General features: G+C 38.2%; 1 long non-coding RNA gene across 1 annotated transcript in view; it reads left to right on the forward strand.

Moving 5' to 3' along the window:
* The window catches only part of LOC113022258 (uncharacterized), a 136,472-nt gene that overhangs the window by 35,069 nt on the left and 89,459 nt on the right, over nucleotides 1–11,944 (forward strand). The window lies entirely within an intron of this gene.

The raw sequence follows: 11,944 nt of genomic DNA on the forward strand, positions 1-11,944 counted from the left end.
CAGATGTTGGAGTTTGTGCTTCACTTTGTAAAATGTATTTACTTTTTACTGAAAAATAAAGTCAGCATTAAGCACTTACAACTGCATCATGTCGAAAAGCCACGAAAGTTAGTAAATCCGCACAGTGCAGCAAAAATAAATATGTTTACAGCGCGGTCCAATAAAGTGTCTGGTTGCTGTAGCTAACTGCGTCATAAGAGGCACGCTTTAGTGACAAGTGGGTGCTAACTAGGTTGCTAGCTGTTGGTTGGATCAGCAAAGTGAAGTCACTGAACTGGACCTTTGTGTGGTGTTTATGTAAATGTTTATAATGCAGTTATCTTACAAATAATCTGATTTGCAGTGTGGTCAGTTAGACAGAGAGACAGTGACTTGGAGGAATCTGTGTCTGTGCTACGCACCCATACAGTGTAAGCATATACCGTTCTGACTAAGCTTCCTAGCGTTAGTAGATTTTCATACCCTCTTGTTCAAATAGGGTTACTTCTGGCTCCAAAAGCAAGGTAGCAATGGCAATAATGCTGAAACTGATGCTTCAAACTGGTGGTAGGTGTTCTCTTTTTACTTATGTATAGCGTGCAAGCGAGACTGCATTAGCTAGCACTCAGGATGTATGTACTGCTGCACAAGAGAAATTTCCACTCTCCTATATGCACTTTGCTACTACTGTATGCAGGGGGTGCATGTTAATTTAGATTAACACTTAGAGATCTGTTTTAATTTAATTATTGCTCTCAGGCATTATCTGCCATGTCACATTCTTCCCTCTTTCCCTTTGAAATGCTGACATGAATCTGGGCCTGGAAGAGCCTCTAAAATGTTAGTGATCCCCTGTTCTGTTGCAAAGATGGAGGTGCATGGCTTGAGGGGACAAACCATTTCCCTGCCAGCCGAAAGACTCTCCAGAACAACCTCTTCACAGACCAGCAGGCCTTGCACTGTCACTGAGTCCTACGATTGAATTGAATGGTCCACAGATTACTCAATTATTTCTATATACCAGCCTTCCATGGCAGACTAAAGGCCTATTATTGGAGGTACTGAGACCATAGGAACTTATTACATGTGTGACCTTTTAAAGCCTTTCACCATGATGGATCTCAGGTGAGAATTTACTGGAATCAATTTTTATCTGAAAGCTCGATGCTTGCTCACCAGCCCTGCCCTGTGTGAAACATTCACTTTATAAAAAAACAAAAAGCGGCAAAGGGAGAGACGGCCGCTCGACTGCTGGAAATGGGCAACATTTTAAAGCATCCCAAACGCTCGTGTGTCCTTTCCTCCCAAATTAAAGAGACTTTGAAATAGGGGGCTGGAGGAAGTGCTGGAGTATTGTGCTTAATCAAGGTAGAAATACAAAGACAGAGCCAGTTCCCCAAAGGTTCACATCAAAAGGTGCATCCCACTTTGTGAGCTATTTAATCAGTTAAAACACAGATGGCAGGCTGCCGCAATTAATTAATCATATATGAGGCATCCTGTACCTGCTAGCAGAAAGTATGTCAGTGCTACAGAGATCTCATTTGGATTTCATTGTAACTATGTGCCACCAGAATAATTGCTCTTTATGAGCAGGGCTAGCTTTGGAATTTGTTCTGGATATAATGTAAAAAAATGTGAACTTTCGCTACTGTCACTGAGGCAGAGTAAAGGGCCGCTGTTATTACTGACAGAATTCTTAGGAAGCCAAGTCTTTGCTTGTGAAGCCTCTTTTATGTTTCAGAAAGAAACATAAAAGGGTAAATAGCTATTTATTCTGGCTAAATTTATGAAAATGGCAACAAGCGTGGGTGAGACTGATGCAAATTTGCTGCAGGTGTGAACTTGATCTTTCTTGTTTCTCTCACTTTCCCAAAAAACTGGGGAAAAAAGCAAGAAGGGATAGAAACCTACACACACACACACACACACACACACACACACACACACACACACACACACACACACACGCACAGGTGCTAGGTCACATACGGAGATGCAAGAGATGTGTATGTCTGTAGGGTTAGAAAACCCTTAAAGTTTATTATACTTCTTCAGTGTGCTGTATATTTTAACTGCACCATGTACAGAGGGTAACAATGCCAGAGCTGCCCTAAATCAACAGTATTGGTAATTACCAAAATAATTTTCATCATTATGTTTCTGTAAACCCAGCAGTATGCACAAGCTCTTTAATCAAACAGATATTTTTAATGTTAAGATATAGATAACGATATCTTTATTATGAGTTTTCAATTTTACTGATCTACAAGAAAGCAGGAAAAATAGTACATTCTTGTTTTTTGATTAATGTGCCAAATTACAGTTATTTACTTGCATTCGTTTGCTTTATTAGTAGAATGTTATGCTTTATTAATTTTCTGACTTCTCAGAGAAGTCCAGTGTGCCCGCTTAAAAATGTTTGACAGATTTCTAAAATGTGTGTGTGTGTGTATGACAGGTGGTCTAATAAACGTTGTAAGCACTGTAACCAACAACATTAATAAATGATCATACTTCTAAAGAATGTCTCAGCAAATTGACCTCAATAACAAAAAAGAACAGTCTCAACCTCCTGTGAAGATCACCGGGTTTAGCTGCTTAACAAGCAGATATATCCTGATGTATTTACTTTGAGGCAATATACTGTATATCTCAGACGACTGGGAAATCTACTTTGCTATCACTCATTTATCTTGTAGCCTGTCCAGAGTTTCATTAACAATTACAAATCTGTGTTTGCTGATGGATTAAACAGTAACAGAACTACAACAGATAATAGTTATTAAAACAACCATGTACGATGGACTAAAATGTAGCATTGAGGCAGACAGCCTGTAGAGCAGGATATTATACTTAGTTGTGCTAAATATAAGATCCAAACCAATAAAATCTCTCCAATAAAAGCCTTAATTTGACTGAAAAGTTCAAGGCCTGGTATGTATCCCTATAAAGTTTTTGATTATAATGCAATCTATTCAATTGTAAAGTTACATAATGTCACTATTCATTGAATTCAACATTTGTTTAATATGCAAAAACTTGGAAAGAGAAATACATTTAATGCTACAAGGTCACGGTTTAGCTGCCTGGTATGTTATAGAGGATATCATACATAACTTGATACTGTGGACTGATTTGTAGGATTAAAATAGCAAGTTCAGAGTGTGACACACAGGACCTCGTCATCTATGTCTACATAGGATCTATCTACATGTCTGCATAGGATCTGGGGCACAGTATTGATTGCAAGAAGGGGTTAAATTGGGATTTGGTGGGTGGGGGAACCTGGAGATCAGATGCACTATTGCACTTTGGGGGAAAGAATTACTTAGAAAGGAGTGACATAATAATTTGTTTTGTTAGCTCCAGTAGATTTTTCTTTGTGTACAGACTGGGATCAACTGATCTGTGGCACTGCTACTCTGATATCTACTGCTCTTTGTGGATGTAGCCAACCAAATTCAAGAAGATAAAAGCAGTGAACTATATGGTCAATTTCCAAACTGTAAACACTATATAGCTAGCATAAAAGGTAGAATTAATTGAATATTAGTAAATATAATCAGCAATGAATCAAGCAATCAATCTAATAACCCAAAATATGAATTGAAATATAAATTGTAGCCCAGTAACGGTAACCCAAATGCAAATAGTCCAACATAGTGAAAAACTGTAAACTTCATCACAACACTGCATACTAACCAGTGTAGTCTGCACTAAACTGGTATTTCCATGCAACATTTGAATAACACCGAATTAGTATACTTCAATTTGTTTTGCAAGATATCTCACAAAAACATAATAAATCAAAACATCAGGTACAGAGGAGGAAATAATTATTTGATCCCCTGCTAAGTTTGTATGTTTGCTCACTTACAAAGAAATGAGCATGCTCAGATTTTTATGATAGTTTCATTTTAATTCAGAGAGACAGAATATTACCCAATCCAGAACAAACACTTTGCATAAAAGTAATAAACTGGATTTGCATGTCACTGAGTGAAAGAAGTATGTGATCCCCTACAACCTAGCCAGAAATTTGGCTCCCACAGTTTGGCTGTGTGCCTCGAGGAAAACACTGCCTTAGTCTAGAGTGTGGATATGGGTATTACTTTTATTTTTATTGCACTAAAGGACAAGAGTGCGATGTTAAGGTGGAAACTCAAGACAGAAACATCTATGTTATGCTGCTAACAGAACTTCAGCTCTTTGCAAGCATTTGCACAAACAGCATGCTAACGCTAAGCTAACAAAGAGCCCAGAGCTATTTAAAAGTTTAGTCAATTATGACCTGAACTTCAACTTTCACAGGTAACAAAAGCAGTGATGAGCAGTCAGGCTGCAGCCTCTGTTTCTTCCTGTTCATGTTCTAAAGTAAAATCACCGTGGCGATCGCTTTAAAATCTCTTTGTGCTGGTTTTCATTGTTGCTTTTTTCCTGTCGGCTTTGTGTTCATAGCTAAGTACTAAGAAAGATCATATGCGTGTTCTCATTAGGACAGGGATTGTGTTGGTGTGTGTGTCTGTCTATACAGATAAATGGTAATTATGAGACAATACCCATATGGAAAAGAAATAGTAAAAACTTATATGACTTATCATATAAGGCTTACATGATTTACTCATGAAAGTGGCCACTTTCACATTACTTTCATATATTGTTTTAGTAAGTATCCAAAACATACAAGTTTCATTATATAATTTTTCAAGGGGTCTTATATCTGTTTTTACTCTTGTATGCTTTTCATACAAGTTTCACACAAGACAGATACAAACTTTATACGATTTATATATATATTTTCCATATGGGTAAGGTCATTTTACAGAGAAAGGCAAAAGTAATATAACAGGTAGTGTAACAAATTACTTCCTCCTGAGAGTAATTAAGTAATGTACTGCAGTACCTTTAAGTATTCTGTGTAATATATGCGTAATACAAGTGGCTTTTTTCGAGTAATGACCACTGATCAAAATATATGCACAGACATTTGACCACACAGCATGCAGTTCATTTGCATGAATGTAATTTCTTTGACAAACATGCTTAGAGATGGTGGTGACTCTTAAAGCAGAGCCAGTGAAAACTCAAATCAATAAGGGGTCAAAGCAATAAGTGCAATCGATGACGGAATAGGAATCGCTAAATTCCCATCAGTCCCTACTTACATGTATGATTAAAATGTGCAATATATAAAATGTAACTTTCCTCCTTTGTTACATCTATCAGTGTCACATAAATGTTTTTTGTCATCCTGAGAAATACAGCAGACGTACCTTTCGCCAAGAGACACATTTTGTGAAAAAATGTGAAGAAACAGTTCAGGATTTTGCACTTGAAACCACCTGATACTTAATGTTACTGATGTTATGCTCACGCCACAGCTAGCTACATGTAAAATACTGCAACTACGTCTGCACCATGAACGCATCGCAGGGATGAGAAGAAAAAAGATGTATTGAGGGTGTAAGCGGGCCTTGGGATGTCATTATTTTCTTATTACTGAGCAAGTATCTCCACGCTGTCACTGGATGTAGCGCCAGGCTGCAGCACCCGAAAAATTAGCTCATTTAATAGTAACCTGCCTATCAGATTTAATTACTCATCACCTGAAGGTGCTGGAATGCTGTTCTGGATCACTCAGGCTCACTTTAACCCGTCATTGTAGGATTGCCCACATTTTGGATGTCCAGGAGGCATGTTGTGTTTAAAACAGGAGAAAATAGAGGAAAGCAGATGACTGAAAAATGCTTCTGAAATGCTTTCTGCTTAAAGACACTGTTAGAGATTCTGAAAGAGCTGGTAAGAAGTCACTTTGTTGCACTTGTTCTGATTTAGCATTTTATGATTAAAATGTGCTGTTGGGGAAACGTGCAGTAATCCAACAAAATTGAACATTATTTTGTAACATTACAGTGAGGACTGAAAAATATTGGAAGTATTAAAGATCTGTGTTAGGACTTGGTTGAATTTTGGAGTGTTTTCTGTCGTAGCATGGAGTTATATAAATTCAAAAAGCCAAATATGATGAAGTGAAAACTGAAAGGACTCTGAGGGCTGACAGCAAAGATTGAAAAAACCACTGGGGTGAAGGCAGCCTTATACGAGCCTGTGCTAGTATTAAGTTAACTCTGGATGTGTCAGTATTGAACTGCATTGTACATAATAATGAAACCATGAAAAGGACCACCGAGCATATGGTTTGTGCATTTGTGAAGTAGCGTTACACCATCGAACTGATGCATTCGGAGCTTAAACACAGTACAAACTACTCCCCGTGATTTTATTTGCTCACTCACTATGTAAATACACATAGCAATGCAGTGATCTCTCAGCTTTTTTTTTTGGACGTTTTATACATGAAGTGTTTCCATCCAATCCCAAGTGCACTATCCTTGGGGGTGTAAAGAGACAGCATCACATCAGAGATAATAAAAATAATATACTGTATATGTCTTCTCTGGATCATCCATACTCAACAAGGTGATGCGCACGCTCGCTATTCTTTATGAGAGAAGAAAATTGCACATGTAATAAAATCCAATTTTATATTTTATTCCGAGAACTACAATAAACACAAAACAAGCAGTAAATAAGCTTTTCAAAAAGCTGATTACCAAAGCAATTTATTGCCAAGTCCAGGACTGTGTTAAAGCAAAGCAGCACTGGAAAGTGGAGGGACCCACATTCCAAATCTTCTCTCCCTCAAGCTCTTTGCTTGCCACGTTATTAGCTGGGCTGCTTGCTGAGGAGCCAATCTGATCAACTTATTTTACTATACAATGTCCCAGCTCCCGCTGAAAGCAGTTAAAAATTGCTTGTGATTGAGGTCATCTTTGCATCCATTACAGTGGTAAACACTATGTCTTTGACTGAGGACATTTCCAGTCTAAGAGTTAGCTTTTCTGCAACAAAGAGACGGAGCTTAGTGGCAAGAAGTGTAACAATATTTTTATGTTTTCGAAGAGCAGATCAATCTATAAAGTGTTTATTCGTGGACCGCATGTTCTCGAGCTGAATTTTGGTTTTTTTGTCACGAAATAGATTTTACTACAGTGTACAATATAAGGTGTCATGTCAGGCATGTTATGAAACTGTCGACTCAAATGACCATTTTACCCTTCCCATGTTAGTTACACTTTTTGTTCTGAGTCACTGATAAAACATAGTGTTAATGTGAAAAATGCTTCAGGGATTTTGTCGGCTGTATTGTATTGCAGATATCTGAAATTAGCTCTAACTTTAGGTGGGGATGATTGAGGAATGAGCAAAAAGTAAAAAGTCTGCATAATATTTTTGAATATAAATTGAGGCTGTGATGGCAGGAGAAAATGCTATGTGGGGATTATTCACAGTTATATAATGTTAGGAAGAAAACCAGGCGCTTCTCATTTTGGTCACTTATCCCTCATTGTAAAGGTCTGTATATTTCATTGCTGGTGCAGCAGCTTAGGGGATACATTTCAAAGCAGCAAATAAAAATTGGCTAAACTTCCAAAATTAGCACTTCAAAGTCAAACATGATTTGCAGCGAGGGAAGGGGTGGAAGCAGTGTGACTGTGAAAGTGTGTTTGTAAAAAGCTAACTCAGTGTGTGTGCGTTTGAGTGTGTGTGTGTGTGTGTGGCAGAGCTGATGTGCAGAGTTCAACATTAGGCCTTAGAACCAATTTCTAGGCAAATTGGTTTCATTTAAGAATGAGATCAGAGTAAGCAAACCTCTTTCAGGGCAAGTTCATGCATCTGTAGCCATTTATTTCAGTTTTATATGCATTGCTTGGCACAGGCTGTTTGTAGGTAGAATATGCATAATCTTAGCCATGGGCACCATGCTATAGTTAACATGTGCACATTTACCTGTTATTACCATGAATTTAAATAGTTTCTTCCATTTTTATTGCATTCTGTCACAAAGAGCTTCAGCAGTAATTTAGCATTTTGTTTTCTATATTCCTTCCAGCACTGCTGTGGAATCAGTGCTAATCAAAGCCACTTGTAACTAATTGCCCTCTTCAGTCTCTTGCATATAGCAAAAAGCAGGCCTATTAGGCAGCAATGGAACATATGCTGAAATTTTAGAGTAGCTTTGAAAATCTGTTTATTTGCAAGGGGAATAACAGTCACTTGACCACAATCAGCTTCTCTGTACATATCCTTTCATGTAAAAGATTAAGTGTACCCTGTAGAAATTATACACAAATACACACACAGACCTATAAATTTGGACAAGGACAGATTTAATCCATTTAAAAGTGCATGCACATAAAGGTGAGCTTCAGAAACATAACAATTTACATTTTTCTGTCATCTCCATAATTCGAGTTAATAAAAGACATCAGTCACAGGGAAAACTATGTACACCTCTACATTTATCACATCTTCACATCAATACGATTAGATCACGGGGCTCCAAATGAGATGCTGATAACTACAACATGCCCCAGTCACACAAGCCGCACAAGACAACCACCATAGAAAAATGTGGATTCTTCTTTTAACCGGTTGGCTATCAACTACAGTCGGTTGCTAGGTACAATGGGTTTCAAAAACCTGCCTGTGTCAGATTCACTGCAGTCCCCCATAGTTTGCATGAAAGACGTTGACTTCTCTGCAGACACCTGCAGCTTCTCACCTCGCGGTGGTGAATCTGTAAAAAGTGCAATGCAAAATGGAAATGCTGCACCTTTTGAAATTAAAGGCATCCACTGTCACCAAAGCAATAACACTTTAAGGTTTTTACTGCAGCACCGCCAACCTCCAGCAAACTCAATCTCCACTTTCTAACCAGTTGGGAAATCTACCTTTTTCTCCCAGTGGCTGGAGGATGCCAGGGAGTGGCTGAACAGTCTCAAGGCCTGTGCAACTGAGGTCTAAATAAGTGACAGGTGTAACCCATATCATTTGAAAATTCTCATATCTGAGATATTGTGTTCTCTGTAATATTGAAGTATGCAGTGTCATCAAGCCAAGCCGGTCTTTGAGGCCTTCAGAATAAAAAAGGCTGTGGATGCCCACAAATCTGGCAGGGGATTTAAAAAGATCTGCAACTTATTGAAATAAGTCCGACCTGCCCCCACGTGGTCCAGAATAATTAAAAATGATGGCATTGTCGTGCATGTTTATTAAATATTTTGGGAGATAAATGTGAACATTTTGGTAAAAGAAAGAATGAAAAAGAAAGAAAGGAACAAGGTCTGTTAGTGCATAGATGCTAAGGTTGTGATTCATGTCCAGTGCATCCTGTAATTTCACTGCTTTATAACACCGATCTTTCTCTAAGCCTGAACACTGTGCTAAGATGAAAAGGTTTGGTCCTGGATGTTACAAAACTTGTAACATTGTATAGCTGTATAGTTGAGTCATAACAATAAAAAAAAAACCCTCCTCTAATTAGCTGTCCTGTTGGGGTCACTACATACAATGCCTTTTGTGTTATGAGCATGTTCCCTTGATCTGTGAAGAAGCCCCATGTAAGATCCACAAACTTGGTCTTCCACTGAGAAAGGAGTATTTTGTTAGATGGAAATGAACAGAACTGTTCAGATAATGATTATAATTCCCCATATGGCCGTAATGAGGTTGATTCCTCGCCAAGAGTTGGGCAACACACTAATTTATATAATACACTGGCAAGAGGTTACTTTTAATATACCTGAAATAATCAAAATGCATAGCCTATTATCACTTCCTTCAAGAAAACTCTCAACCATAAAATTAAATTCAGTGTAATTAGAATTGTTGCTGATGGATCCAAAATAAAACACCGAGTTACTAGTTTCACTTAGATTTTTTTGGCAGCCTTTCCACTTATCTGCTCTCCGTGTGGTTTTTCTATTCTACGTGCACCCTTTATGACCACGCTCTGCTGACAGCTGTCCCTATGTCAATATGAATGCCTGTCAAGAGAGATTATACATCACATGAGTCGAGGCAGATAATGAGCAAGAGGGAAGGGCACTTTTTAACACCCCCTCGTGTGCAACATATGACACCAGCCAAGCTAATTAAGCAGATGCCATAATGCAGTAATCAGGAACACAGAGGAGGTTTGAGAATTCACAAAGTTGAGTCATAACAGAGCAACATTTGGTGCTTAAGAACTTCTCCACCAACACAAGCAGATGGGAATGCCAAGCTGCAGTGCGTGTGTATTTATGTGTGTGACTATGCCTGTTTGTGCACCGTGTTTTGCAATTATCGATGTGTATGTTTCGTAATAATATCTGTGTGCATGTGTTTTTATTACATAGATAGATAGACTGTGTACGTGCATGCATGCCAGTGCACACATAGCTGAATCGGCACGTTCCTATTACCTTTCAGTCGGGGACAGTGTTACTTGGTGAGGTTTTTTTTTTCCTCATTATTTTTCAGCAAAATGAGCAATCAGCCACATTGCAAAGAGCCTGATTGTTTCCCCCTGTAAATCAATCCAAGAATTGCAATTAAAATGTTCTCTTATGTGGTATAATTGATGCCTACCTAATCCTTTATTTGCACACCTGCCGGTGAGTCTAAATTTTTAATGAATTTCTAATTAATGCTCTTTGCACACTTGATTTATGTGTTAGCAAATTATAATGATGTTCTGTGTCCTGCTGGTAGGAGAGTTCTTCGCAGATTGGCGAGCCTCGGTGGAAATCTGAAGTTTGTTGGACACACTGTTGAATGAATAAGAGTTAATACACACATGGAGATTAGTCGTATTAACCCCAAGAGCATTCATGTATTCGTCATCTGAGACACATTTAGCGACATATATACGTCGTGGCCTGTTTCTTTGGAATTGCGCGGTTCTCAAAAGGCCAAACATACATGAACGTAAATGCAGCTATTTATGTTTCTCTCACACAGAGATAAACTGGTGACAGAAACTCTCCCACTAAATCGAAGGCAGCATTAGGTGGTTTTAATTCTCAGGGTCTTCCACGACACACGTGAAGTCTGGTAATGTGAGTGAAATTAAGGCCAATGAGGCCCGTCCAAACCGATGTGCAACAATACTTCTTACTGACCTTGGATGGAAATGAAATGGATGATGAGCCATGAATTTTTAAAAACTGCTTTGCAGTGTGTAAAAATGTGGCTGTTTCAGTTTCGCTGGGTGTAACATCACATAAATGTTGAGATTTATTTTGTAATTATAGCTTGTTACTGCTAGTAACTGTGTAGTAACAACAAGAAACTATGATTACTATTTAACTTTCAGCCTTAATGTATTAAAAACAAATCCATGGTAATCAGTGTTCCTGCACATAGTCTTTTGCTGTGTGCAGGAACACTGCAGTTAATATATGCTTAACGCCTTTCCCCCTCCTTTAATTTAAAGATTAATGTGTACAAATACATGTAATAAGCAAAGCCACTGAAGTGGATTATCACTTGATGGAGTGGCTGCAAATCTTGACAGCTCGACCAGAGTTGGTATATCTGATATAACCTCATCAGATAAACAGACAGTGTCACACATCTCCATTAACAGTCTTCTGGGGAAAGTACCCTTTAATACAGCTCTGCACTTGTGTAGCTGATGAGTTTGAATGAGCTCAAACTCAATGAGCATTTATTTTCTCTCTAATTTATTTGCTGTTGCATTTCATTTCCAGGCCAATTCACCCTCATAATCAGATGGCAATTAGTGAAGCATGAATCACACAGAGCAGCTCAGCTTATCTCAGCCCCCTTTCATGACACCTGCACGCTCACAACAACACGGTTTTGGAGAAGCATTCTTTTATTCCAAATAAAATCTTATTTAGTTCATTTTAAACAGCATTTCTAATTCCATCAGAACTCTGCAAAATGTAATAAAACTTGTTTCGTTGCATCATGTTTTAAAGAGGACTTCAAATATTTTTTTTTTCTCGCCTGCAGGGCTCTTTACAGCATTGCAGTTTTCTGATACATGATTACATATCAACACGTGGGCCAACTCCTTCCAACAACAACTTTGGTTTTTGGTAAGAGA

The sequence above is a fragment of the Astatotilapia calliptera genome, chromosome 1, assembly GCF_900246225.1.
Source record: "Astatotilapia calliptera chromosome 1, fAstCal1.2, whole genome shotgun sequence".
In the NCBI taxonomy this organism is placed as follows: domain Eukaryota; kingdom Metazoa; phylum Chordata; class Actinopteri; order Cichliformes; family Cichlidae; genus Astatotilapia; species Astatotilapia calliptera.